General features: G+C 37.5%; 1 long non-coding RNA gene and 1 pseudogene across 1 annotated transcript in view; one reads left to right on the top strand and one right to left on the bottom strand.

Annotated features, from left to right (window-relative positions):
• Positions 1-16,115, bottom strand: part of LOC128779961 (uncharacterized) — a 41,920-nt gene that overhangs the window by 24,203 nt on the left and 1,602 nt on the right. Inside the window, exon 2 of the long non-coding RNA XR_008425987.1 lies at positions 15,905-16,037. This is a non-coding gene — a long non-coding RNA (uncharacterized lncRNA). The remainder of the gene's footprint in view (positions 1-15,904; positions 16,038-16,115) is intronic.
• Positions 12,633-12,800, top strand: LOC112296907 (U2 spliceosomal RNA; annotated as a pseudogene).

The following is a 16,115-nucleotide window of genomic DNA, read 5'->3' as shown; positions in this document are numbered from 1 at the left end:
GAATGTCTGAGATTTTCCTGCCAATGTTTTCCTCAAGGACTTTTATGGTGTTACGACTTATATTTAAGTCTTTTACCCATCTTGAGTTTATTTTCGTGTATGGCGTAAGTTGGTGATCGAGTTTCATTTTTTTGCACGTAGCTGTCCAGATCTTCCAACACCATCTGTTGAAGAGACTGTTTTTGCTCCATTTTATGCTCCTGCCTCCTTTGTCAAATATTAATTGATCGTATAGGTTTGAGTTTATTTCTGGGCTCTCTATTCTGTTCCATGGGTCTATGTGCCTGTTTTTATGCCAGTACCAGGCTGTTTTGATTACAGTGGCCTTGTAATACAGTTTGATATCAGGTATTGTGAATCCTCCTGCTTTCTTCTTCTTTCTCAAAATTGCTCCTGCTATTCGAGGTAGTTTATGGTTCCATATGAATTTCTGCAATGGTTGTTCTATATCTGTGAAATATGTCATGGGTACTCTAATAGGGATTGCATTGAATCTATAAATTGCTTTGGGTAGTATGGCCATTTTGATGATGTTAATTCTTCCAATCCATGAACATGGTACATGCTTCCATTTGTTTGTATCTTCCTTCATTTCTTTCTTCAGTGTTGTGTAGTTTTCTGAGTACAGGTCTTTTACCTCCTTGGTTAGGTTGATTCCTAGGTACTTTATTTTTCTTGTTGCTATATCAAATGGGATTTTTTTCCTGATTTCTGTTTCTGCAGTTTTGTTGTTGGTGTACAGGAATGCCTTTGATTTCTGGGTATTGACTCTGTATCCAGCTGTTTTGCAAAATTCATTTATTAGGTCGAGTAGTTTTTGAGTGGAGTCTATAGGATTTTCCATGTACACTATCATGTCGTCTGCAAACAGTGACAGTTTCATTTCCTCCTTTCCAATTTGGATGCCTTTTATTGCTTTTTCTTGTCTGATTGCTGTGGCTAGGACTTCCAATACTATGTTGAATAGGAGTGGTGAGAGAGGGCATCCTTGTCTAGTTCCTGATCTTAGTAGGAAAGCTCTAAGTTTTTGTCCATTGAGTGTGATGTTGGCTGTAGGTCTCTCATATATGGCCTTAATTATGTTGAGGACTGCTCCCTTTATTCCCACTTTGCTGAGTGTTTTTATCAGAAATGGATGCTGTATCTTATCGAATGCTTTTTCCGCATCTATTGATATGATCATGTGATTTTTGTCTTTGCTGTTGTTGATGTGATGTATTATGTTTATTGATTTGCGAATATTGTACCATCCTTGCATCCCTGGGATGAATCCCACTTGGTCATGGTGGATGATCTTTTTAATATATTGCTGGATGCGGTTTGCTAATATTTTGTTGAGAATTTTAGCATCTATGTTAATCAGCGATATTGGCCTGAAGTTTTCTTTCTTCGTTGTGTCTTTATCTGATTTTGGGATTAGGATGATGTTGGCTTCATAAAAAGAGTTTGGGAGTCTTCCATCACTTTGGATTTTTTCGAATAGTCTGTGAAGGATAGGGGTTAGTTCTTCCTTAAATGCTTTGTAGAAATCTCCTGTGAAGCCATCTGGTCCAGGGCTTTTGTGTGATGGGAGTTTCTTGATGACTGCTTCAATTTCCTTTGCTGATATTGGTCTGTTCAGGTTTTCTGCTTCTTCTTCAGTCAGTTTTGGAAGATTATATTTTTGTAGAAATGTGTCCATTTCATCTAGGTTTTCACATTTCTTAGCATACAGGTCTTCATAGTAATTTCTTATGATCCTTTGTATTTCTGTGGTATCAGTTGTAATCTCTCCACTTTCATTTCTAATTGTGTTTATTTGGATCCTCTCTCTTTTCTTCTTGATAAGCCTACTTAAAGGCTTGTCGATTTTATCTTTTCAAAGAACCAGCTTCTGGATTCATTGATCCTTACAATTGTGCTTTTAGTCTCTATGTCATTTGGTTCTGCTCTGATCTTGGTTATTTCCTTCCTTCTGCTTGCTCTGGGCTGTCTTTGTTGTTGTTCCTCCAGTTCTTGTAGGCATAGGGTTAGGTTGTTTGTTTGAACTGTTTCTAACTTCTTAAGGTAGGCCTGTATTGCTATGAACTTCCCTCTCAGGACTGCCTTTGCTGTGTCCCATAGGTTTTGGGTTGTTGTGAGTTCGTTACATTTGTTTCCAGGAAGCTTTCGATTTCTTCCCTAATCTCGTTCTTGACCCATTCATTGTTTAATAGCATGCTATTCAGTCTCCATGTTTTTGAGTGTTTTGGGTTTTTACCCTTGGGGTTGGTTTCTAGTTTCAGACCCTTGTGGTCAGAGAAGATGCTTGATATGATTTCAATTTTCTTGAATTTGTTGAGGCTTGCTTTGTGTCCTATCATGTGGTCTATCTTTGAAAAAGTTCCATGGACACTTGAAAAGAATGTGTATTTTGCTTCTTTGGGATGAAAAGCTCTGTATATATCAGTTAAGTCCATTTCCTCTAGGGTATTGTTAAGTGACACAATATCTTTGTTGATCTTCTGTTTGGAAGACCTGTCCATTTTTGATAGTGGGGTGTTAAAATCCCCTACTATAATTGTGTTGCTGTCAATATCTTTCTTGAAATCCTCCAATATTTTCTTTATGTATTTGGGTGCTCCTATGTTGGGTGCATATATATTTATAATGTTTATGTCTTCTTGGTGGATTCTTCCTTTGAGTATTATGAAGTGACCTTCTGGATCTCTCTTTATGGCCCTTCTTTGGAAGTCTATTTTGTCTGATATGAGTATTGCTGCCCCTGCTTTTTTTTCCTGTCCGTTTGCTTGGAAAATTTGTTTCCAGCCCTTCACTTTCAGTCTGTGTAAGTCTTTTGTCCTGAGATGGGTTTCTTGTAGGCAGCATATGTGTGGGTCATGTTTTCTTATCCATTCAGCTGTTCTATGTCTTTTGATTGGAGCATTTAATCCATTTACGTTTAAGGTTATTATCGATAGGTAGTTATTCATTGCCATTATTTCCTACCAGTGTTCCTCTGTCTTTCTCTTTTCCTTCCTTTCCTTAAAGCAGTCCCTTTAGCATCTCTTGCAGAACTGGTTTGGTGGAGCTGTCTTCTTTTAGACTTCTTTTGTCTGGGAAACTCTTTATTTGGTCTTCTATCTTGATTGAGAGCCTTGCTGGGTAAAGTAGTCTTGGTTGCAGGCCTCTGGTTCTCATTACTTGGAATATTTTTTGCCATTCTCTTCTGGCTTGGAGCGTTTCCATTGAGAAGTCAGTTGCTAACCTTATTGGGGCTCCCTTGTATGTTACTTCCTTTTTCTCCCTTGCTGCCTTTAAGATCCTCTCTTTGTCTTGGAAATTTGCCATTTTAATTATGATGTGTCTTGCAGTGGGTCTCTTTGGGTTCCTCTTGCTTGGGACTCTCTGTGATTCCTGGATTTGGGTGACTTTTTCTCTCCTCAGATTAGGGAAATTTTCCATCATTACTTTTTCAAACAGGTTTTCTATCCCTTGCTCTTCTTCTTATCCTTCTGGTATTCCTATTATACGGATATTGTTACGTTTCATGTTGTCCTGCATTTCCCTTATTGCCTCTTCATTCTTTCTGAGCCTCTTTTCCTTTTCTTGCTCCTTCTGGGTGTTTTTTTCTACTTTATCCTCCAGCTCGCTGATCCGATCCTCTGCTTCATCAATTCTGCTTTTCATTCCTTCTACTGTGTTCTTCAATTCAGAAATTGTATTCTTCATTTCCTCTTGGCCCTTGTTGATAGTTTCTATTTCCTTTTTCATGTTTATATAGTTTGCAGTGAGTTCATTGTAGTTTCCTTGTAGTTTCTGGTAGTTCTCTTTGAGCTCAGAGAGCTCAGTGAGCTTCCTGATGACCATTGCTTTGAACTCAGTATCTGATAGTTGAGTTGCCTCTTTTTCGGTTAGTATTCTTTCTGAGACTTCCTCCTTTCCTTTCATTTGGGAATTGTTTCTTTGTCTTCCCATTGTTTGTGAGGCTCTTCTTGTTGGCCTCTGCTTCTTAAATTGCTTTGTTCTGACTCCCTGGATTTATGATATGAACTTCTATGGTAGAATGCCAATGGGATTCGGTGGTGCTGTCTCCTTACTCTCCTGTGCTCACTGGTCTTGAGCTGACGTTTATGTGTTTAACATGGTCTAACTCTAGTCTTTTCAGCACTCCAGGTTTTGTTGTCTCACTGTCAGATCTTTCAATGTCCTCTATCTTTGGTCTCTAATCTTCGTATATGCTGGAGTACTGTTGGCTGTTCGCTCTGCTCCTCAGATCAGCTAGGTATTTCCCTGGCGCTGAGGGGAAGTGGATTCCGCTCCCACCTATGTTGCCGCCATCTTCCCTGATCTCTGAGCGGCGTGGGTGCGGGCTCGTCTGCGGTACCGGGATTCTTCTTAAAGGCAATGAGAAAGGGAATGAGAAACTTGAACCAATAGTTCAAGTAAGCAAGTGACAAAATGAGAACAGTATTTTTTTTTTAGTGCTCCTTCTGCCAGAGGTATCAAGGATGGATTGTAGGAGGGTAAGACTGGATACAGAGAGACTAACCACATAGCACTTAGTGAAAGTTAATGAAATAAGGTAATGGAAGTAGAAAATGGATTTAAGATAATTTTGATGCATTAAGTGTAAGAGGTGAGAGATAAGTGAGAGTTAAAGATGATTCCTAGGCCTGAAAAATCAGATAAATGGAGATGATATTAGCCAAAATAGGGAATACCCAAGAGGGTTAAGGTTGTGTATGAGTTACCTTTTAGATATATTGAATTTCAGGTGTATTTGCAATATCTGGATGAATTTCAATTGGCTAGTAAGCCAATTGAAAAGTCAGCCTGCACTTGGTTAGTGAAGTCAGGGTTGGAGTTAAAGACTTGGAAGTCGTCAGGATACAAGTGTTGAATAGACCGGTGTTAATGAATGTAAAGCAAAAGGAAAGGCTGAGGATAGGTGCTTGAGGGACAGAAGGGGCTACACAGGGACTAGAGAAAGAGAAGAATCCAAAATAGACTGAGACAAGCAGCAATCAGTTGAAGGATGGAAGAGAAAGGTGTCCTAGAAGACACAGGAGATGAGAGATCCTGGAAGGAAGGGGTAGTGTTGTGTATGAAATTCAGAGTAAAGGTCAGATTAGACAAGTACTAAAAGGGCCACCATGAATTGGGCAGTTTGGATGTGACTTTTGCTGGAGTAGAGTAGGAACATAAGCCAGACCATTGTGGTTTGAGGGTTTAAGAGGAGGTAATGAAAAGGGAAACAGGATATGAGGCTTATTCTTTCAAGAAGGCTGGCAGTAAATGGAAAGAGAGAAATACGATGGCCACACAGTAGGCAAACTTAAAAGAAAGATTAATGTGGGAGAATGCTTATGGAGAGTGAAAGGAGAGCTCTGAGAAGAGGAGAGGGCTAATGTGTGGAATTGAGTCTCAGACAAGTCAGGGGTGGATGAGTTCTAGTTCAGTACAAAGAAATTCAAAACATAAGCCCCAAGTTTTCATTATTACATCTAATAAACATACAATTACTTTATCAAATGGCTATAAAAGTTTCTAAATTTTTACTCTTAATTTTAGTGTTTATGTTGTGGATCAGTATCAAACAGTTTGAGGACTGGAAGGGGCCCACCACTATATTTTGACTGAAACTATTCTGGACCACAGGACATGGAAAGAGTAAGGACAAAACTCTCTTTTTCAAGAGAGAGGAAGGAAGCAAGAAAGGATGGAAGAATAGAGACAACACTTAGGTGTTGGATGAAGGAGAGTTGAGGGAATTCCCACTTGAAAATCATTGTGTGTGTGTGTGTGTGTGTGTGTTTTATGAAGTAAGAAGCCTGACCTTCAGAAGTGTGAAAAGGGTGGGAGGATTGAAGGAGTGTAGTAATGGGTTAAAACAGCTGCTGTGGGAAATGACAAATGGAAATGAATAAAGATGAATAAAATAATTGTAAAACAATAGGGAGAAGGGCCAGTTGTGGCTGGAAATCATAAATTTATTATGGAGTTCAATTTTTTGATTTTCCCTAGCAGTTTTGCAGTCTCAGAACAGGGTGAAAAAACATATGCTGGGGTTCTAGTAATATGGTCAGCTAGGTATGCCATACTAGGTCAACTACTTTCCCACAGAAAACAACTAAAAATATTCAACAAAATGCAAGAAACATCTCCTTAAAAGTATCAAAGAGCTGGAAAGGTGGTAAGAAATTATGAGCCCAGATCTAAGTGAAGGCAGATTGATGAAATTACTTCTTTGAGAACATTTGCTGAACTTAATTTAAATTTCACAGAACTAGCCATAAGTGATGTGAAAACATAAAGCCAAGGGCCCACCCAAGGTAGAGAGTCTAATAAGGTTCCTCTCCAGAAAAAAACTGGAATGACAAAGAGCTAAAACATCAGTGTACCACTGAATGAGAAATAACCCCCTATGAATACACATAATAAGACTTTGAGGAAAGCAGCCTAGTTCTGAGTGGAGGAGGAGGCACCTGTGTGACAGGTTGTAAACACAATATTGTCTAATAATAATTTGCTGCCTAAATTCACATTTCTACATGCTCCAAAATACCACAAGCTCTAAATATAGTTTAAAGTAGACCCAGAATGGTGGTACCACCAGGCACCTGGCAGAATGCAAATCCTCTGCAAGAACCCACCCTCATCCTAAATCTCAAAACACTCCCACAAACTATTTTTCTTTTTTTTTTAATTTATTTATTTATTTTTATTCAGTTACAATTGTCTGCATTTTCTCCCCTTCCCTCCACCCCACCCCAGCCAGTCCCACCTCCCTCCCCCATCTCTACCCTCCCCCTTGATTTTGTCCTTGTGTCCTGTATAGTAGCTCCTATAGACCCCTCTCCCCACTATCCCCTCCCCACTCCCCTGTGGCTATTCTTACAATGTTCTTAATTTCAATGTCTCTGGTTATATTTTGTTTGCTTTTTTTCTTTTGTTGATTATGTTCCAGTTAAAGGTGAGATCATATGGTATTTGTCCCTCACCGCCTGGCTTATTTCACTTAGCACAAACTATTTTTCAAAGAAATAAGTAGATCTAATTAAAAATCACTTAGTATACAACAAAACAAGGCACCATATGTAAGACAAATAGGAAATTCAAATGAGAAATATTTCAATACAAATATGTAAGTAATTATACTTAAATAAAAATGGGCTAAATGCTATGTTAAAAACCTAAATTTTAAAACACCAACCATATGCCATTTCAATAGCTACATTTACAACATAAAATACAAAAAGATTGACAGTAAAAGGATGGAAAAAGACATTTCACACAAATACCAAAAGAAAGCTGGTACTGCTATATTAGTATCAGATACAAATTAGGTTTTAAGGCAAAAAAAAAGAAGCACTATTAAAGATATAGTCATTTCTTTTTTTTTAATAAAAAGCAATCCTACAGGATTGTTAAATTTGCATGAATAGCCTTAGGAGAAATAGATAAATCCATTTATCATACTGAGATTTTAACACACCTCTCTCCATCATTGATAGAACAAATAGACCCTCCCCCCCAAAATAACATATCGATAAGATTTGAATAACAGAAAAAAATTGATTTAATATTGTATAGAATATTGAACTCAACAATTGCAGAATACATACTCTTTTCAAACGCACATAGAACATTAATCAAACTGCTTTAAGTAACTGATACCACCATATACTAGGTCGTAGTGAAAAGGATTAAAATAATACAAATGACATTCTAAAATCACAATACAATTAAGCTAGAAATCAACAAAATGATAAGTAGAAAAACCACATATACTTTACAATTAAAAAACACACCTTAAAAAACATGGGTCAATATGAAAAGATGCTCAGCATCACTAGCCATAAGAGAGATCTAAACGAAAACCACAATTACGTACCATCTCACACCGGTCAGAATGGCCAACATAAACAAATCAACAAACAAATGTTGGAGAGGATGCGGAGAAAAGGGAACCCTACTACATGGTTGGTGGGAATGCAGACTGGGGCAGCCACTATGGAAAACAGTATGGAATTACCTCAGAAAACTAAAAATGGAACTGCTCTTTGACCCAGCAATTCCACTGCTGGAATTATACCCTAAGAGCCCTGAAACGCCAATCCATAAGAACCTATGCACCCCAATGTTCATAGCAGCACAATTTACAATAGCCAAGTACTGGAAGCAACCTAAGTGCCCATCAGCAAATGAGTGGATCCAAAACCTATGGTACATTTACACAGTGGAATTCTACGTAACAGAGAGACAGGAACTTATATCCTTTGCAACAGCATGGATGGAACTGGAGAGCATTATGCTAAGTGAAATAAGCCAGGAAGTGAGGGACAAATACCATATGATCTCACCTTTAACTGGAACATAATCAACAAAAGAAAAAAGCAAACAAAATGTAAGTAGGGACATTGAAATTAAGAACAATCTAACAAGAGCCAGAGGGTAGTTGAGAGGGGACAGTGGAGAGAAGGGTTTTCAGGAACTACTATAAAGGACACATGGACAAAAGCAAGGGGGTGGGTGGAAGCAGGGGAGGGAGGTGGGTTTGGCTGGGGTGGGGTAGAGGGGTGGGGAGAAAATGCAGACAACTATAATTGAACAACAATAAGACAATTTTTAAAAATAAAAATAAAACGAAACTTCAAAAAAAACAAACAGAAAAAAAATGGGTCAAAAAAGAAATCATATTGGAAACTATAAAATATTTTGAACTGAATTAAAATGAAAATAATACATATAAAACTTGTGGGCTGCAACTAAAACAATACACAGAGGGAAAGCTATAGCCTGAAATACTTATATTTGAAAAGAAATAAAGGATGAAAATGAGAGAGCTAGGCATCTATCATAAGGATCCAGAAAAAAAAATAACAAGAAAATAAACATGAAGAAAATAAAAGGAAAGAAAACATGGTGAAGTTGATTCAGGATCAGAGGTTGCCAGAGCAGATGTGGGTGGAGGTAATAAATATAAAGAAATGAGGAAGCTAGTGGAAGTTTTGTCAAATGATTTTTAATGGTTATCAAGCTGAGATGAGAAGGAGGTAAAGTAGAAGTGGGGCAAGGAGGAGATGTCAGGAAGATTGAAAAATAGTGATAGGTCTATGGACATGAGGTCACAAAGACATGAGATCACAATACGAGTAAGAGTGAATAGATGGGAGTTTTTGATCAGCGTGGAATTTTAATGCTAAATATTTTCTATGTCAAACTGTTCTAAATGAAGAAACTATTTGGCATGTGGCCATGTAAGTGGGTTGCTAAAATGCTAAAATGGATTGCTTAATTATGTTTTCATAAGTCTTTATTTATTCTGCACTAGTTTTGTAAGACTTTAAAGGATAGGAAACCTCCTTACTCCTCTCTGTCTCCCTATTATGGGGTCTGGAACACAGTGGATGCTTAACAAATGCTTGTTAACCCTAATATAGATACTACGCTAAGCACTATACACATATTATTTAATCCTTACAATAACTTTATGAGGACAATAACTTTATGAGGTACATACTGACAGGTAATTCAAGAGATAAGGAAAGTGAAGTTAAGTACCTTGAAGTTGTACAATGAATGAACATGTGCTGTGCTAAAGGCCTGAGAGTAGATGTTTACTACAGCCCCAGACAATGTATGCCCAAAACAACTGCTAGGCCCTGTTGGGATTCTGGTGAGAAAAAAAAAATTAAAAAAAGATGTTTATTGATGAGAAAGAGAGAGAGAGAGAGAGAGAGATGGAGATGTGAGAGAGAAGCATCAATTGGTTGCCTCCGAACTGGGAAGTGAACCTGAAACGTAGGTACGTGCCCTGACCTGGAATTGAACCTGCAACTTTTTTGGAGTATGGGATGACACTCTAACCAACTGAGCCACACTGGCAAGGGCTGGTGAGCAAAATTTTGCCAAAGCAGTAAAACATCACAACATCAAAATTCCACTGGAAACTCAAGGCTGGTTTATAAAATGCCTATCCTTCCTCTGCCCCTCAACTGTCTACTTGTCTCACCCCCCCCCACACACACACACACTTCAGCCACTACCAAAGCCTAGGCATTTTGCTGACTGTCTTCTCCCTGTGCTCATCATTTCCATCTAGCTCAGTCCTCCTTGTTCCCTGGTGGATCCTCTATTTTATCAATCTCCCTATGTACAATACTAGAACTGAAAAAAAATTGATGTTTTGAGATCTCAATATTTGTGCTTTTCAGGCCAGAAGTGTTTCTGGGTTAATCCATTTATCTAAGAATTGCTTGTAGCTACACTTCACTGAAGACTTTGTAATGATGATAATCAAAGAAATAATACTGGCCCTGACCAGTGTGGCTCAGTTGGTTGGAGCATCATTGTGTGCACCAAAAGGCTGCGGGTTCGATTCCCAGTCAGGGCACATACCTAGGTTGTGGGTTCAATCCCTGCTTTGGGAGGGAATGGGAGGCAACCAATTGATGTTTCTCTCTCACATCGATGTTTCTCTCTCTTTCTCTCCCCCTTCCTTTCTCTCTAATATCAATAAACACATTTAAATGTTTGTAAATAAATGATAATAACAACTAGTACTTATAATAGCTTTAGAAACTATCCTTAATGAAAGAAAAGCCCTATTTGACCCAACTTTCCTCTCTGGCTTCCCCTTCATTAACCCTTTACTTCTCTGTTCCTCTTGGGAGCCAAATGTTTCAACAGAATTATGTCTAACCTGTCTGCAACACCTTATCTCCCTATTCACTTTTCAATTCACTCTCATCTGGCTTATGGCCCCTCCATTTCAATGAAACTATTCATGTTATTGCAACAATCACCCTCTATATTGCCAAATTCAATAGATGCTTTTCTACCTACATCTTTCTTGAACTCCCTTCAGTATTTGACATAGTTAACCATTCCCTTTATTTTAGAACATTTTTTTTCTTTGGATATTATGACACAACACTGCTGGTTTCTCACCGCCATGCCCACCTCACTGCCTGTTTTTGTTTAGTCTTCTTTGCAGATTTATTCTAATATTGTGATACATCAGAACTCAATCCTTGGCCTTCTCTTTTTTCTTTATATTCCTCTCTATGTCATCTCATCCAGACCATGGCTTCTACTACCACCTATATGCTGATAACTCCCAAATTTATTTCTCTAGTAAAGACTCTCATTTGAGCTCATAACATGCATATTTGGCTGTCTACCTGACATCTCCATTTGGATATCTAACAGATACCTTATACTTATTAAGCCAAGAACTCTTGATATTCCCCCCAACCTGCTCTTTCCCCTATATTCTCTATCTCAGTGTGTCAGCAAACACGTATGCAGTTACTTAAACCAGAGATCTAGGCATCATACTTAATTCCTTCCTTTTCCTCACTCCAACAACATATCTATAAGTAAGTCTTATTGACTCCAACTCTAAAATTTATGTAGAATATCCCCCTTCAGTTCATCATAACAGCTACTACCTAGGTCCAGGCCTATCCTAGATTATGGAAGTCTCTTGACTGGTCTTATTAAACCCTTCGATGGCTTCCCATTCGGCTCCTTGAATAAAAGCCAATTTCTTTATCTTGGTTATGCATGAGCCACTCTTACTCAGCAATAAGTACATAGAAGACATGAACAATACTATACACCAACTAACCCTAACATACATGTATAGAGCATTACACATAATAACAGTAGATACATAATCTTTCCAAGTGCATATGGAACATTCTCTAGGGCAGACTCTATGCTAGGCCAAAAAATATGCTTCAACATATTTAAAATGATTGAAATCATACAAGTTATATTCTCTATCACAAAGAAGTTAGAAATAAATAACAATGAGATTTGGGAAATTCACAAATATGTGGAAATAAAACACTTCTAAATAACTGATAGTCAGAGCAAAAAATCACAAGATAAATTAGAAAATATCCGAAATGAATGAAAGCAAAATCACAACATACCAAAACTTATGGGATACAGCTAAAGCAGGGTTTAGAGAGAAATTTATAGCTGCAAGGACTTTATTAAAAAAAGAAGAAATATCTCAAATCAAGACCCCAAACTTCCATTTTAAGGAACTAGAACAGAAGGGCAAACGAAACCCAAGGGAAATATAGGAAAGTAAATAATAAAAATTAGAGCAGAAGTGAATGAAATGGAGAATAGAAAAACAATAGAGAAAATTAATGAAACAGAAGTTGTTTGTTTGAAAGACCAGCAAAATTGTCAAGCCTTTAGTAAGACTGACCAAAAAAGAAGGAGGAGAATAAGAATCAGACTCAAATTACTAAAATTAGAAATGTAACAGGTAAAAGTAGCCAAATACATGGTGACAGAAGATATGAATTTGGTTTGTGAACACACAGTGCAATATATAGATCATGTGTCATAGAAATGTACACTTGAAACCTATATGATCTTATTAACCAATGTCACCCCAATACATTTAATTGAAAAAAGAAATGAAAAAGGAGGAATTACTACAAAATTTACAGAAATAAAGGATTATAAAAGAATATTATAAATAATTGTATGCCAACAAATTAGATAACCAAGTTGCTATGGGCAAATTCCTACAAATACATAAACTACAAAAACTGACTCAAAATAATGAAAAGGACAATAGACACATAACAAGCAACAAAATCGTAATTTTAATTTTTAAGTAATTAAAAAAAAAATTTCCCATCGCTTCTCGGCCTTTTGGCTAAGATCAAGTGTAGTATCTGTTCTTATCAGTTTAATAAAAAAAAAATCTCCCCATAAAAAACAAGACCCCAGGAGCCGATGGCTTCCCTGGTGATCCCTACCACACTTTTAAAGAAGAATTAATTTCTAATTTTTGTAAAACTTATCCAAAATACAGAAGAGCAAGAAAAGTTCACAACTCAATTTTTGAGGTCAATATTATCCTGAAACCAAAACCAGACAAAGACACCACAAGAGAGGCAAAATGAGATAAATTTCAACTAGGATCTAGCAGAGGTTATGGGGTTCGCTTACTGCCACAAATGAGTCTGAACTTTAGATTGAATACAGGTATACCCTGCTCTGTGAAAGTTTGCGTGAAGCCACTGTGCTTTTGCAAAAGAACTACATGAGTACCTACTTTCACTAACAGAAAGAAATCTGAAAAGGATTTTCACTTTTACAAAAACCGTCAAAAGTGATAATAGAGGTTAGTGTTTGTTTTGGAGTAGCCATTATAGAGGCAGCATGCACCACGAGTAGCCACAGTGGTACTGCCCAGCTCCTTCCCTGGGAACTGCACTTAGCATTTTAGCATCAGCCTATCAAAACTTTGAACTGTGTCTGTGAGAATTTATGTTTTTTCTCAATTAATTCTGTGCATCCATTAGCAAGATGTGTCCTAAGGTATCAGAAAAGCCTGAGAGAGCTCATAAGGGTGTTTGTTATACTTAGTGTAAAATTGGATGTGGTTCTGCTAGTAGTAAAATAGTCTCCTCTAGTCGGCATTCGATAATGCATAAAGTGGAAAGTGCATTGCTTGAGTGGACTGATGGGGGTACAAAGCATCCTGTGTATTTATCACATTGTGACTTCTTTTGTTAACACTATATGTTAGTGTTATTTTGACTTTTGTGTGTTATTTGGTATGATTTGGTAGGTTATTATTTTGGATCTGGGAACACTCAAAAGTTTTTCCACATAAACTAATGTCCATTGCTTCTTTACTTTTCACCACTTATGCTTACAAAAGGTTGCATGGAAATGCTCTACTTCAGATAATGGGGGAAACCTGTATTTGCACAAGAGACTTTTAATTCTGAACACATTTTTATACTTTAATCGACAGTGTTAATCTTCACTCTGTCCAAACTGTATCTCCAGGCAACTGGAGTAAGTACTCCAGAGCACAGTGAGATTAGTTGTAGAAAAAGAACTATATGTTTATAATTAAATGTGGAGGTGGGGCATATTATGGTACATACATTTTCACACCCCATTACATGCATAGAGGATAGTTGATGAAGTCTTTAAGGAAAATAGAAATAAGAAACATAGTCAAGTAATGGTCTTCATTACATAAAGAGAGGATTCAGGAGGGAAGGATCTGTTTTGCAATTAGGAAAACAAAAGCTGATTTATCAACTTGAATTGAGAAGTAGGTTAAACATTACAGTATTTATTCACATATACATGCAAATAAAAAAGCGAACTGATGGTCACCTCCACCACCACAATCATGTGTCATATGTGTACAAAGTTAGATCAAAGTGGTAGCTAATAATATTACATGCTGCAGTTGTTCAAGGATGACAGTTGAGAAAGTTTGATGACAGAGGATAAAAATAACACTTGTTTGGGCATAAATGGAAGTTTCTTTTCATTGAACTACGTGAATGTTCCTCATGTCACCCACAGCCCTAGGAACCTAAGAAAACAATTTGGCAACATTAACAAGTGTTCACCACCTCATCAAATTATAATTATATTTTACTGAAATGAAAAATAACTATTGTAAACATGAGAACAAACTGAGGTTATGATAAAACAACCAATAACTATCGGGCTTATTTCCAATCCCAGTTTTATCATCTAGTAAATAATGTGCATAACCTTTGTTCAAGTAGTTTTTCACAGTTTTAAACAAACCATTTGACAAAAGTTAGTTCATAACAATTTAGAGGCAGATGCAGAAGCAGAAATGCTTACAGTTCAAATGTGCTCTGTTGACAAGGAGACTATGGCCGATTTATTTATTTTTTAAAAATGTGGAATCTTCAGCTCCCAGCCTGACAGTCAGTTACAAAAAGCAGAAGGCACCTTAACGTTTCCTCTGGAGGGTATTATCACCGCACCCCAGTATCAACAGCGGGTAGAGACACATGTGCTCTATCATACTTCGACCTTTACGCTTCAAGGCAAAGAATCCTGAGCAAGGTCAATTTTCACATCCAGTGTGCACTTTGTGTAGATGTAAAAGAACATTTTCACAGAATTGGATTTGAGAATCTCATTGTTATTTGAATGAAATACATTTATTTCTATGCTGTGACTTTGCAAGAAAAGAAGGCCAGGAGAGGCATTTCCTCAAAGGCTAAAAGAAGGCATTACTGCCACCACCAGTACTTGCCAGAGGATTTACAAAGCATCTTGAGGCACAAAGTTAGTGTGGGAGATGAGCCAGGCTCAGAAGTTAACACAGAGAAAAAGGTGGGAGTGTTCACACCTCCCCCCACTTTTGCCAGCCAATACAACAAAGTACTTCAGATAGTAATTCCTATTGGTCAGGTAATGATTTATTTTCTTCAGTGTTCATGTTTGGGTTTGTTGTCTACTTCCATTATGATCGTAAGGGTTGGAATTGGAGTTTAAAATCCTTGGGGGAAAAACTGTTTTTGTAATTTAGCTGGAATGTCCTTGTCTTAGAGTTTCCCATTGCATCGGTCCTTTAACCTGGTATGCTAGCCAAGATAGTGCATTGCCTTTTAGATATAATGCAGGACTAAGGGCATGGATACTGGTGCTTATTAAAGATTCCTTGCTATGTTCACAAGAGTAGGGGCGTTAGACTCTTGTCTACTGGCCAAATTCTAAATCGGGAGATTACATTCTGGTTTCCTAAGTTCCCCTAGCAGAAACAGCCATCCACAGTATCCTACTTGGCTTCCTGTGCTAAACTGTAGTGTGATGTCATTAAATGGCACTAGTTTTCTACTGCAGAATTGTTTACTTCTTAGTGGAGTAGTGAGTGAGTAAATTGGTACCTATTGTCTGATATTCAATCCAGTTTCAAACAAATCAAAAGGTAGGCTCTGATAGTTAAGAACAAAGTGTAAAATAAAACAAAACACCCTAAGAGTGTACCAGTTTTTGTGGAGCACTGTTTTGGAGATAAAACATAAATTTCAGCCATGGCCAGTGTGGCTCAATTCATTGGAGTGTCATGTCATAACCAAAACGTGTGGGTTTGATTACCACTCACAGCACATACCTAGGTTGCAGGTTTGATCTCAGGTACCAGGCATACAACCCCCGTTTGGGGTGCTTACAGGAGGCAACCAATCGATGCTTCTCTCTTGCATCAATGTTTTTCTCTCTCCCTTCCTCTCTCCAGCCCTCTCTCTCTAAAAGCAATAAAAAAAAAAAAAGCCCTTGGGTGAGGATTAAATAAAACCATGAATTTCAGTTTATTTATTTATTTA

This window comes from Desmodus rotundus, chromosome X (genome assembly GCF_022682495.2).
Source record: "Desmodus rotundus isolate HL8 chromosome X, HLdesRot8A.1, whole genome shotgun sequence".
In the NCBI taxonomy this organism is placed as follows: Eukaryota; Metazoa; Chordata; class Mammalia; order Chiroptera; family Phyllostomidae; genus Desmodus; species Desmodus rotundus.
The sequence above is the reverse complement of the archived record's forward strand: the minus strand, read 5'-3'. Positions and strand labels throughout refer to the sequence as shown.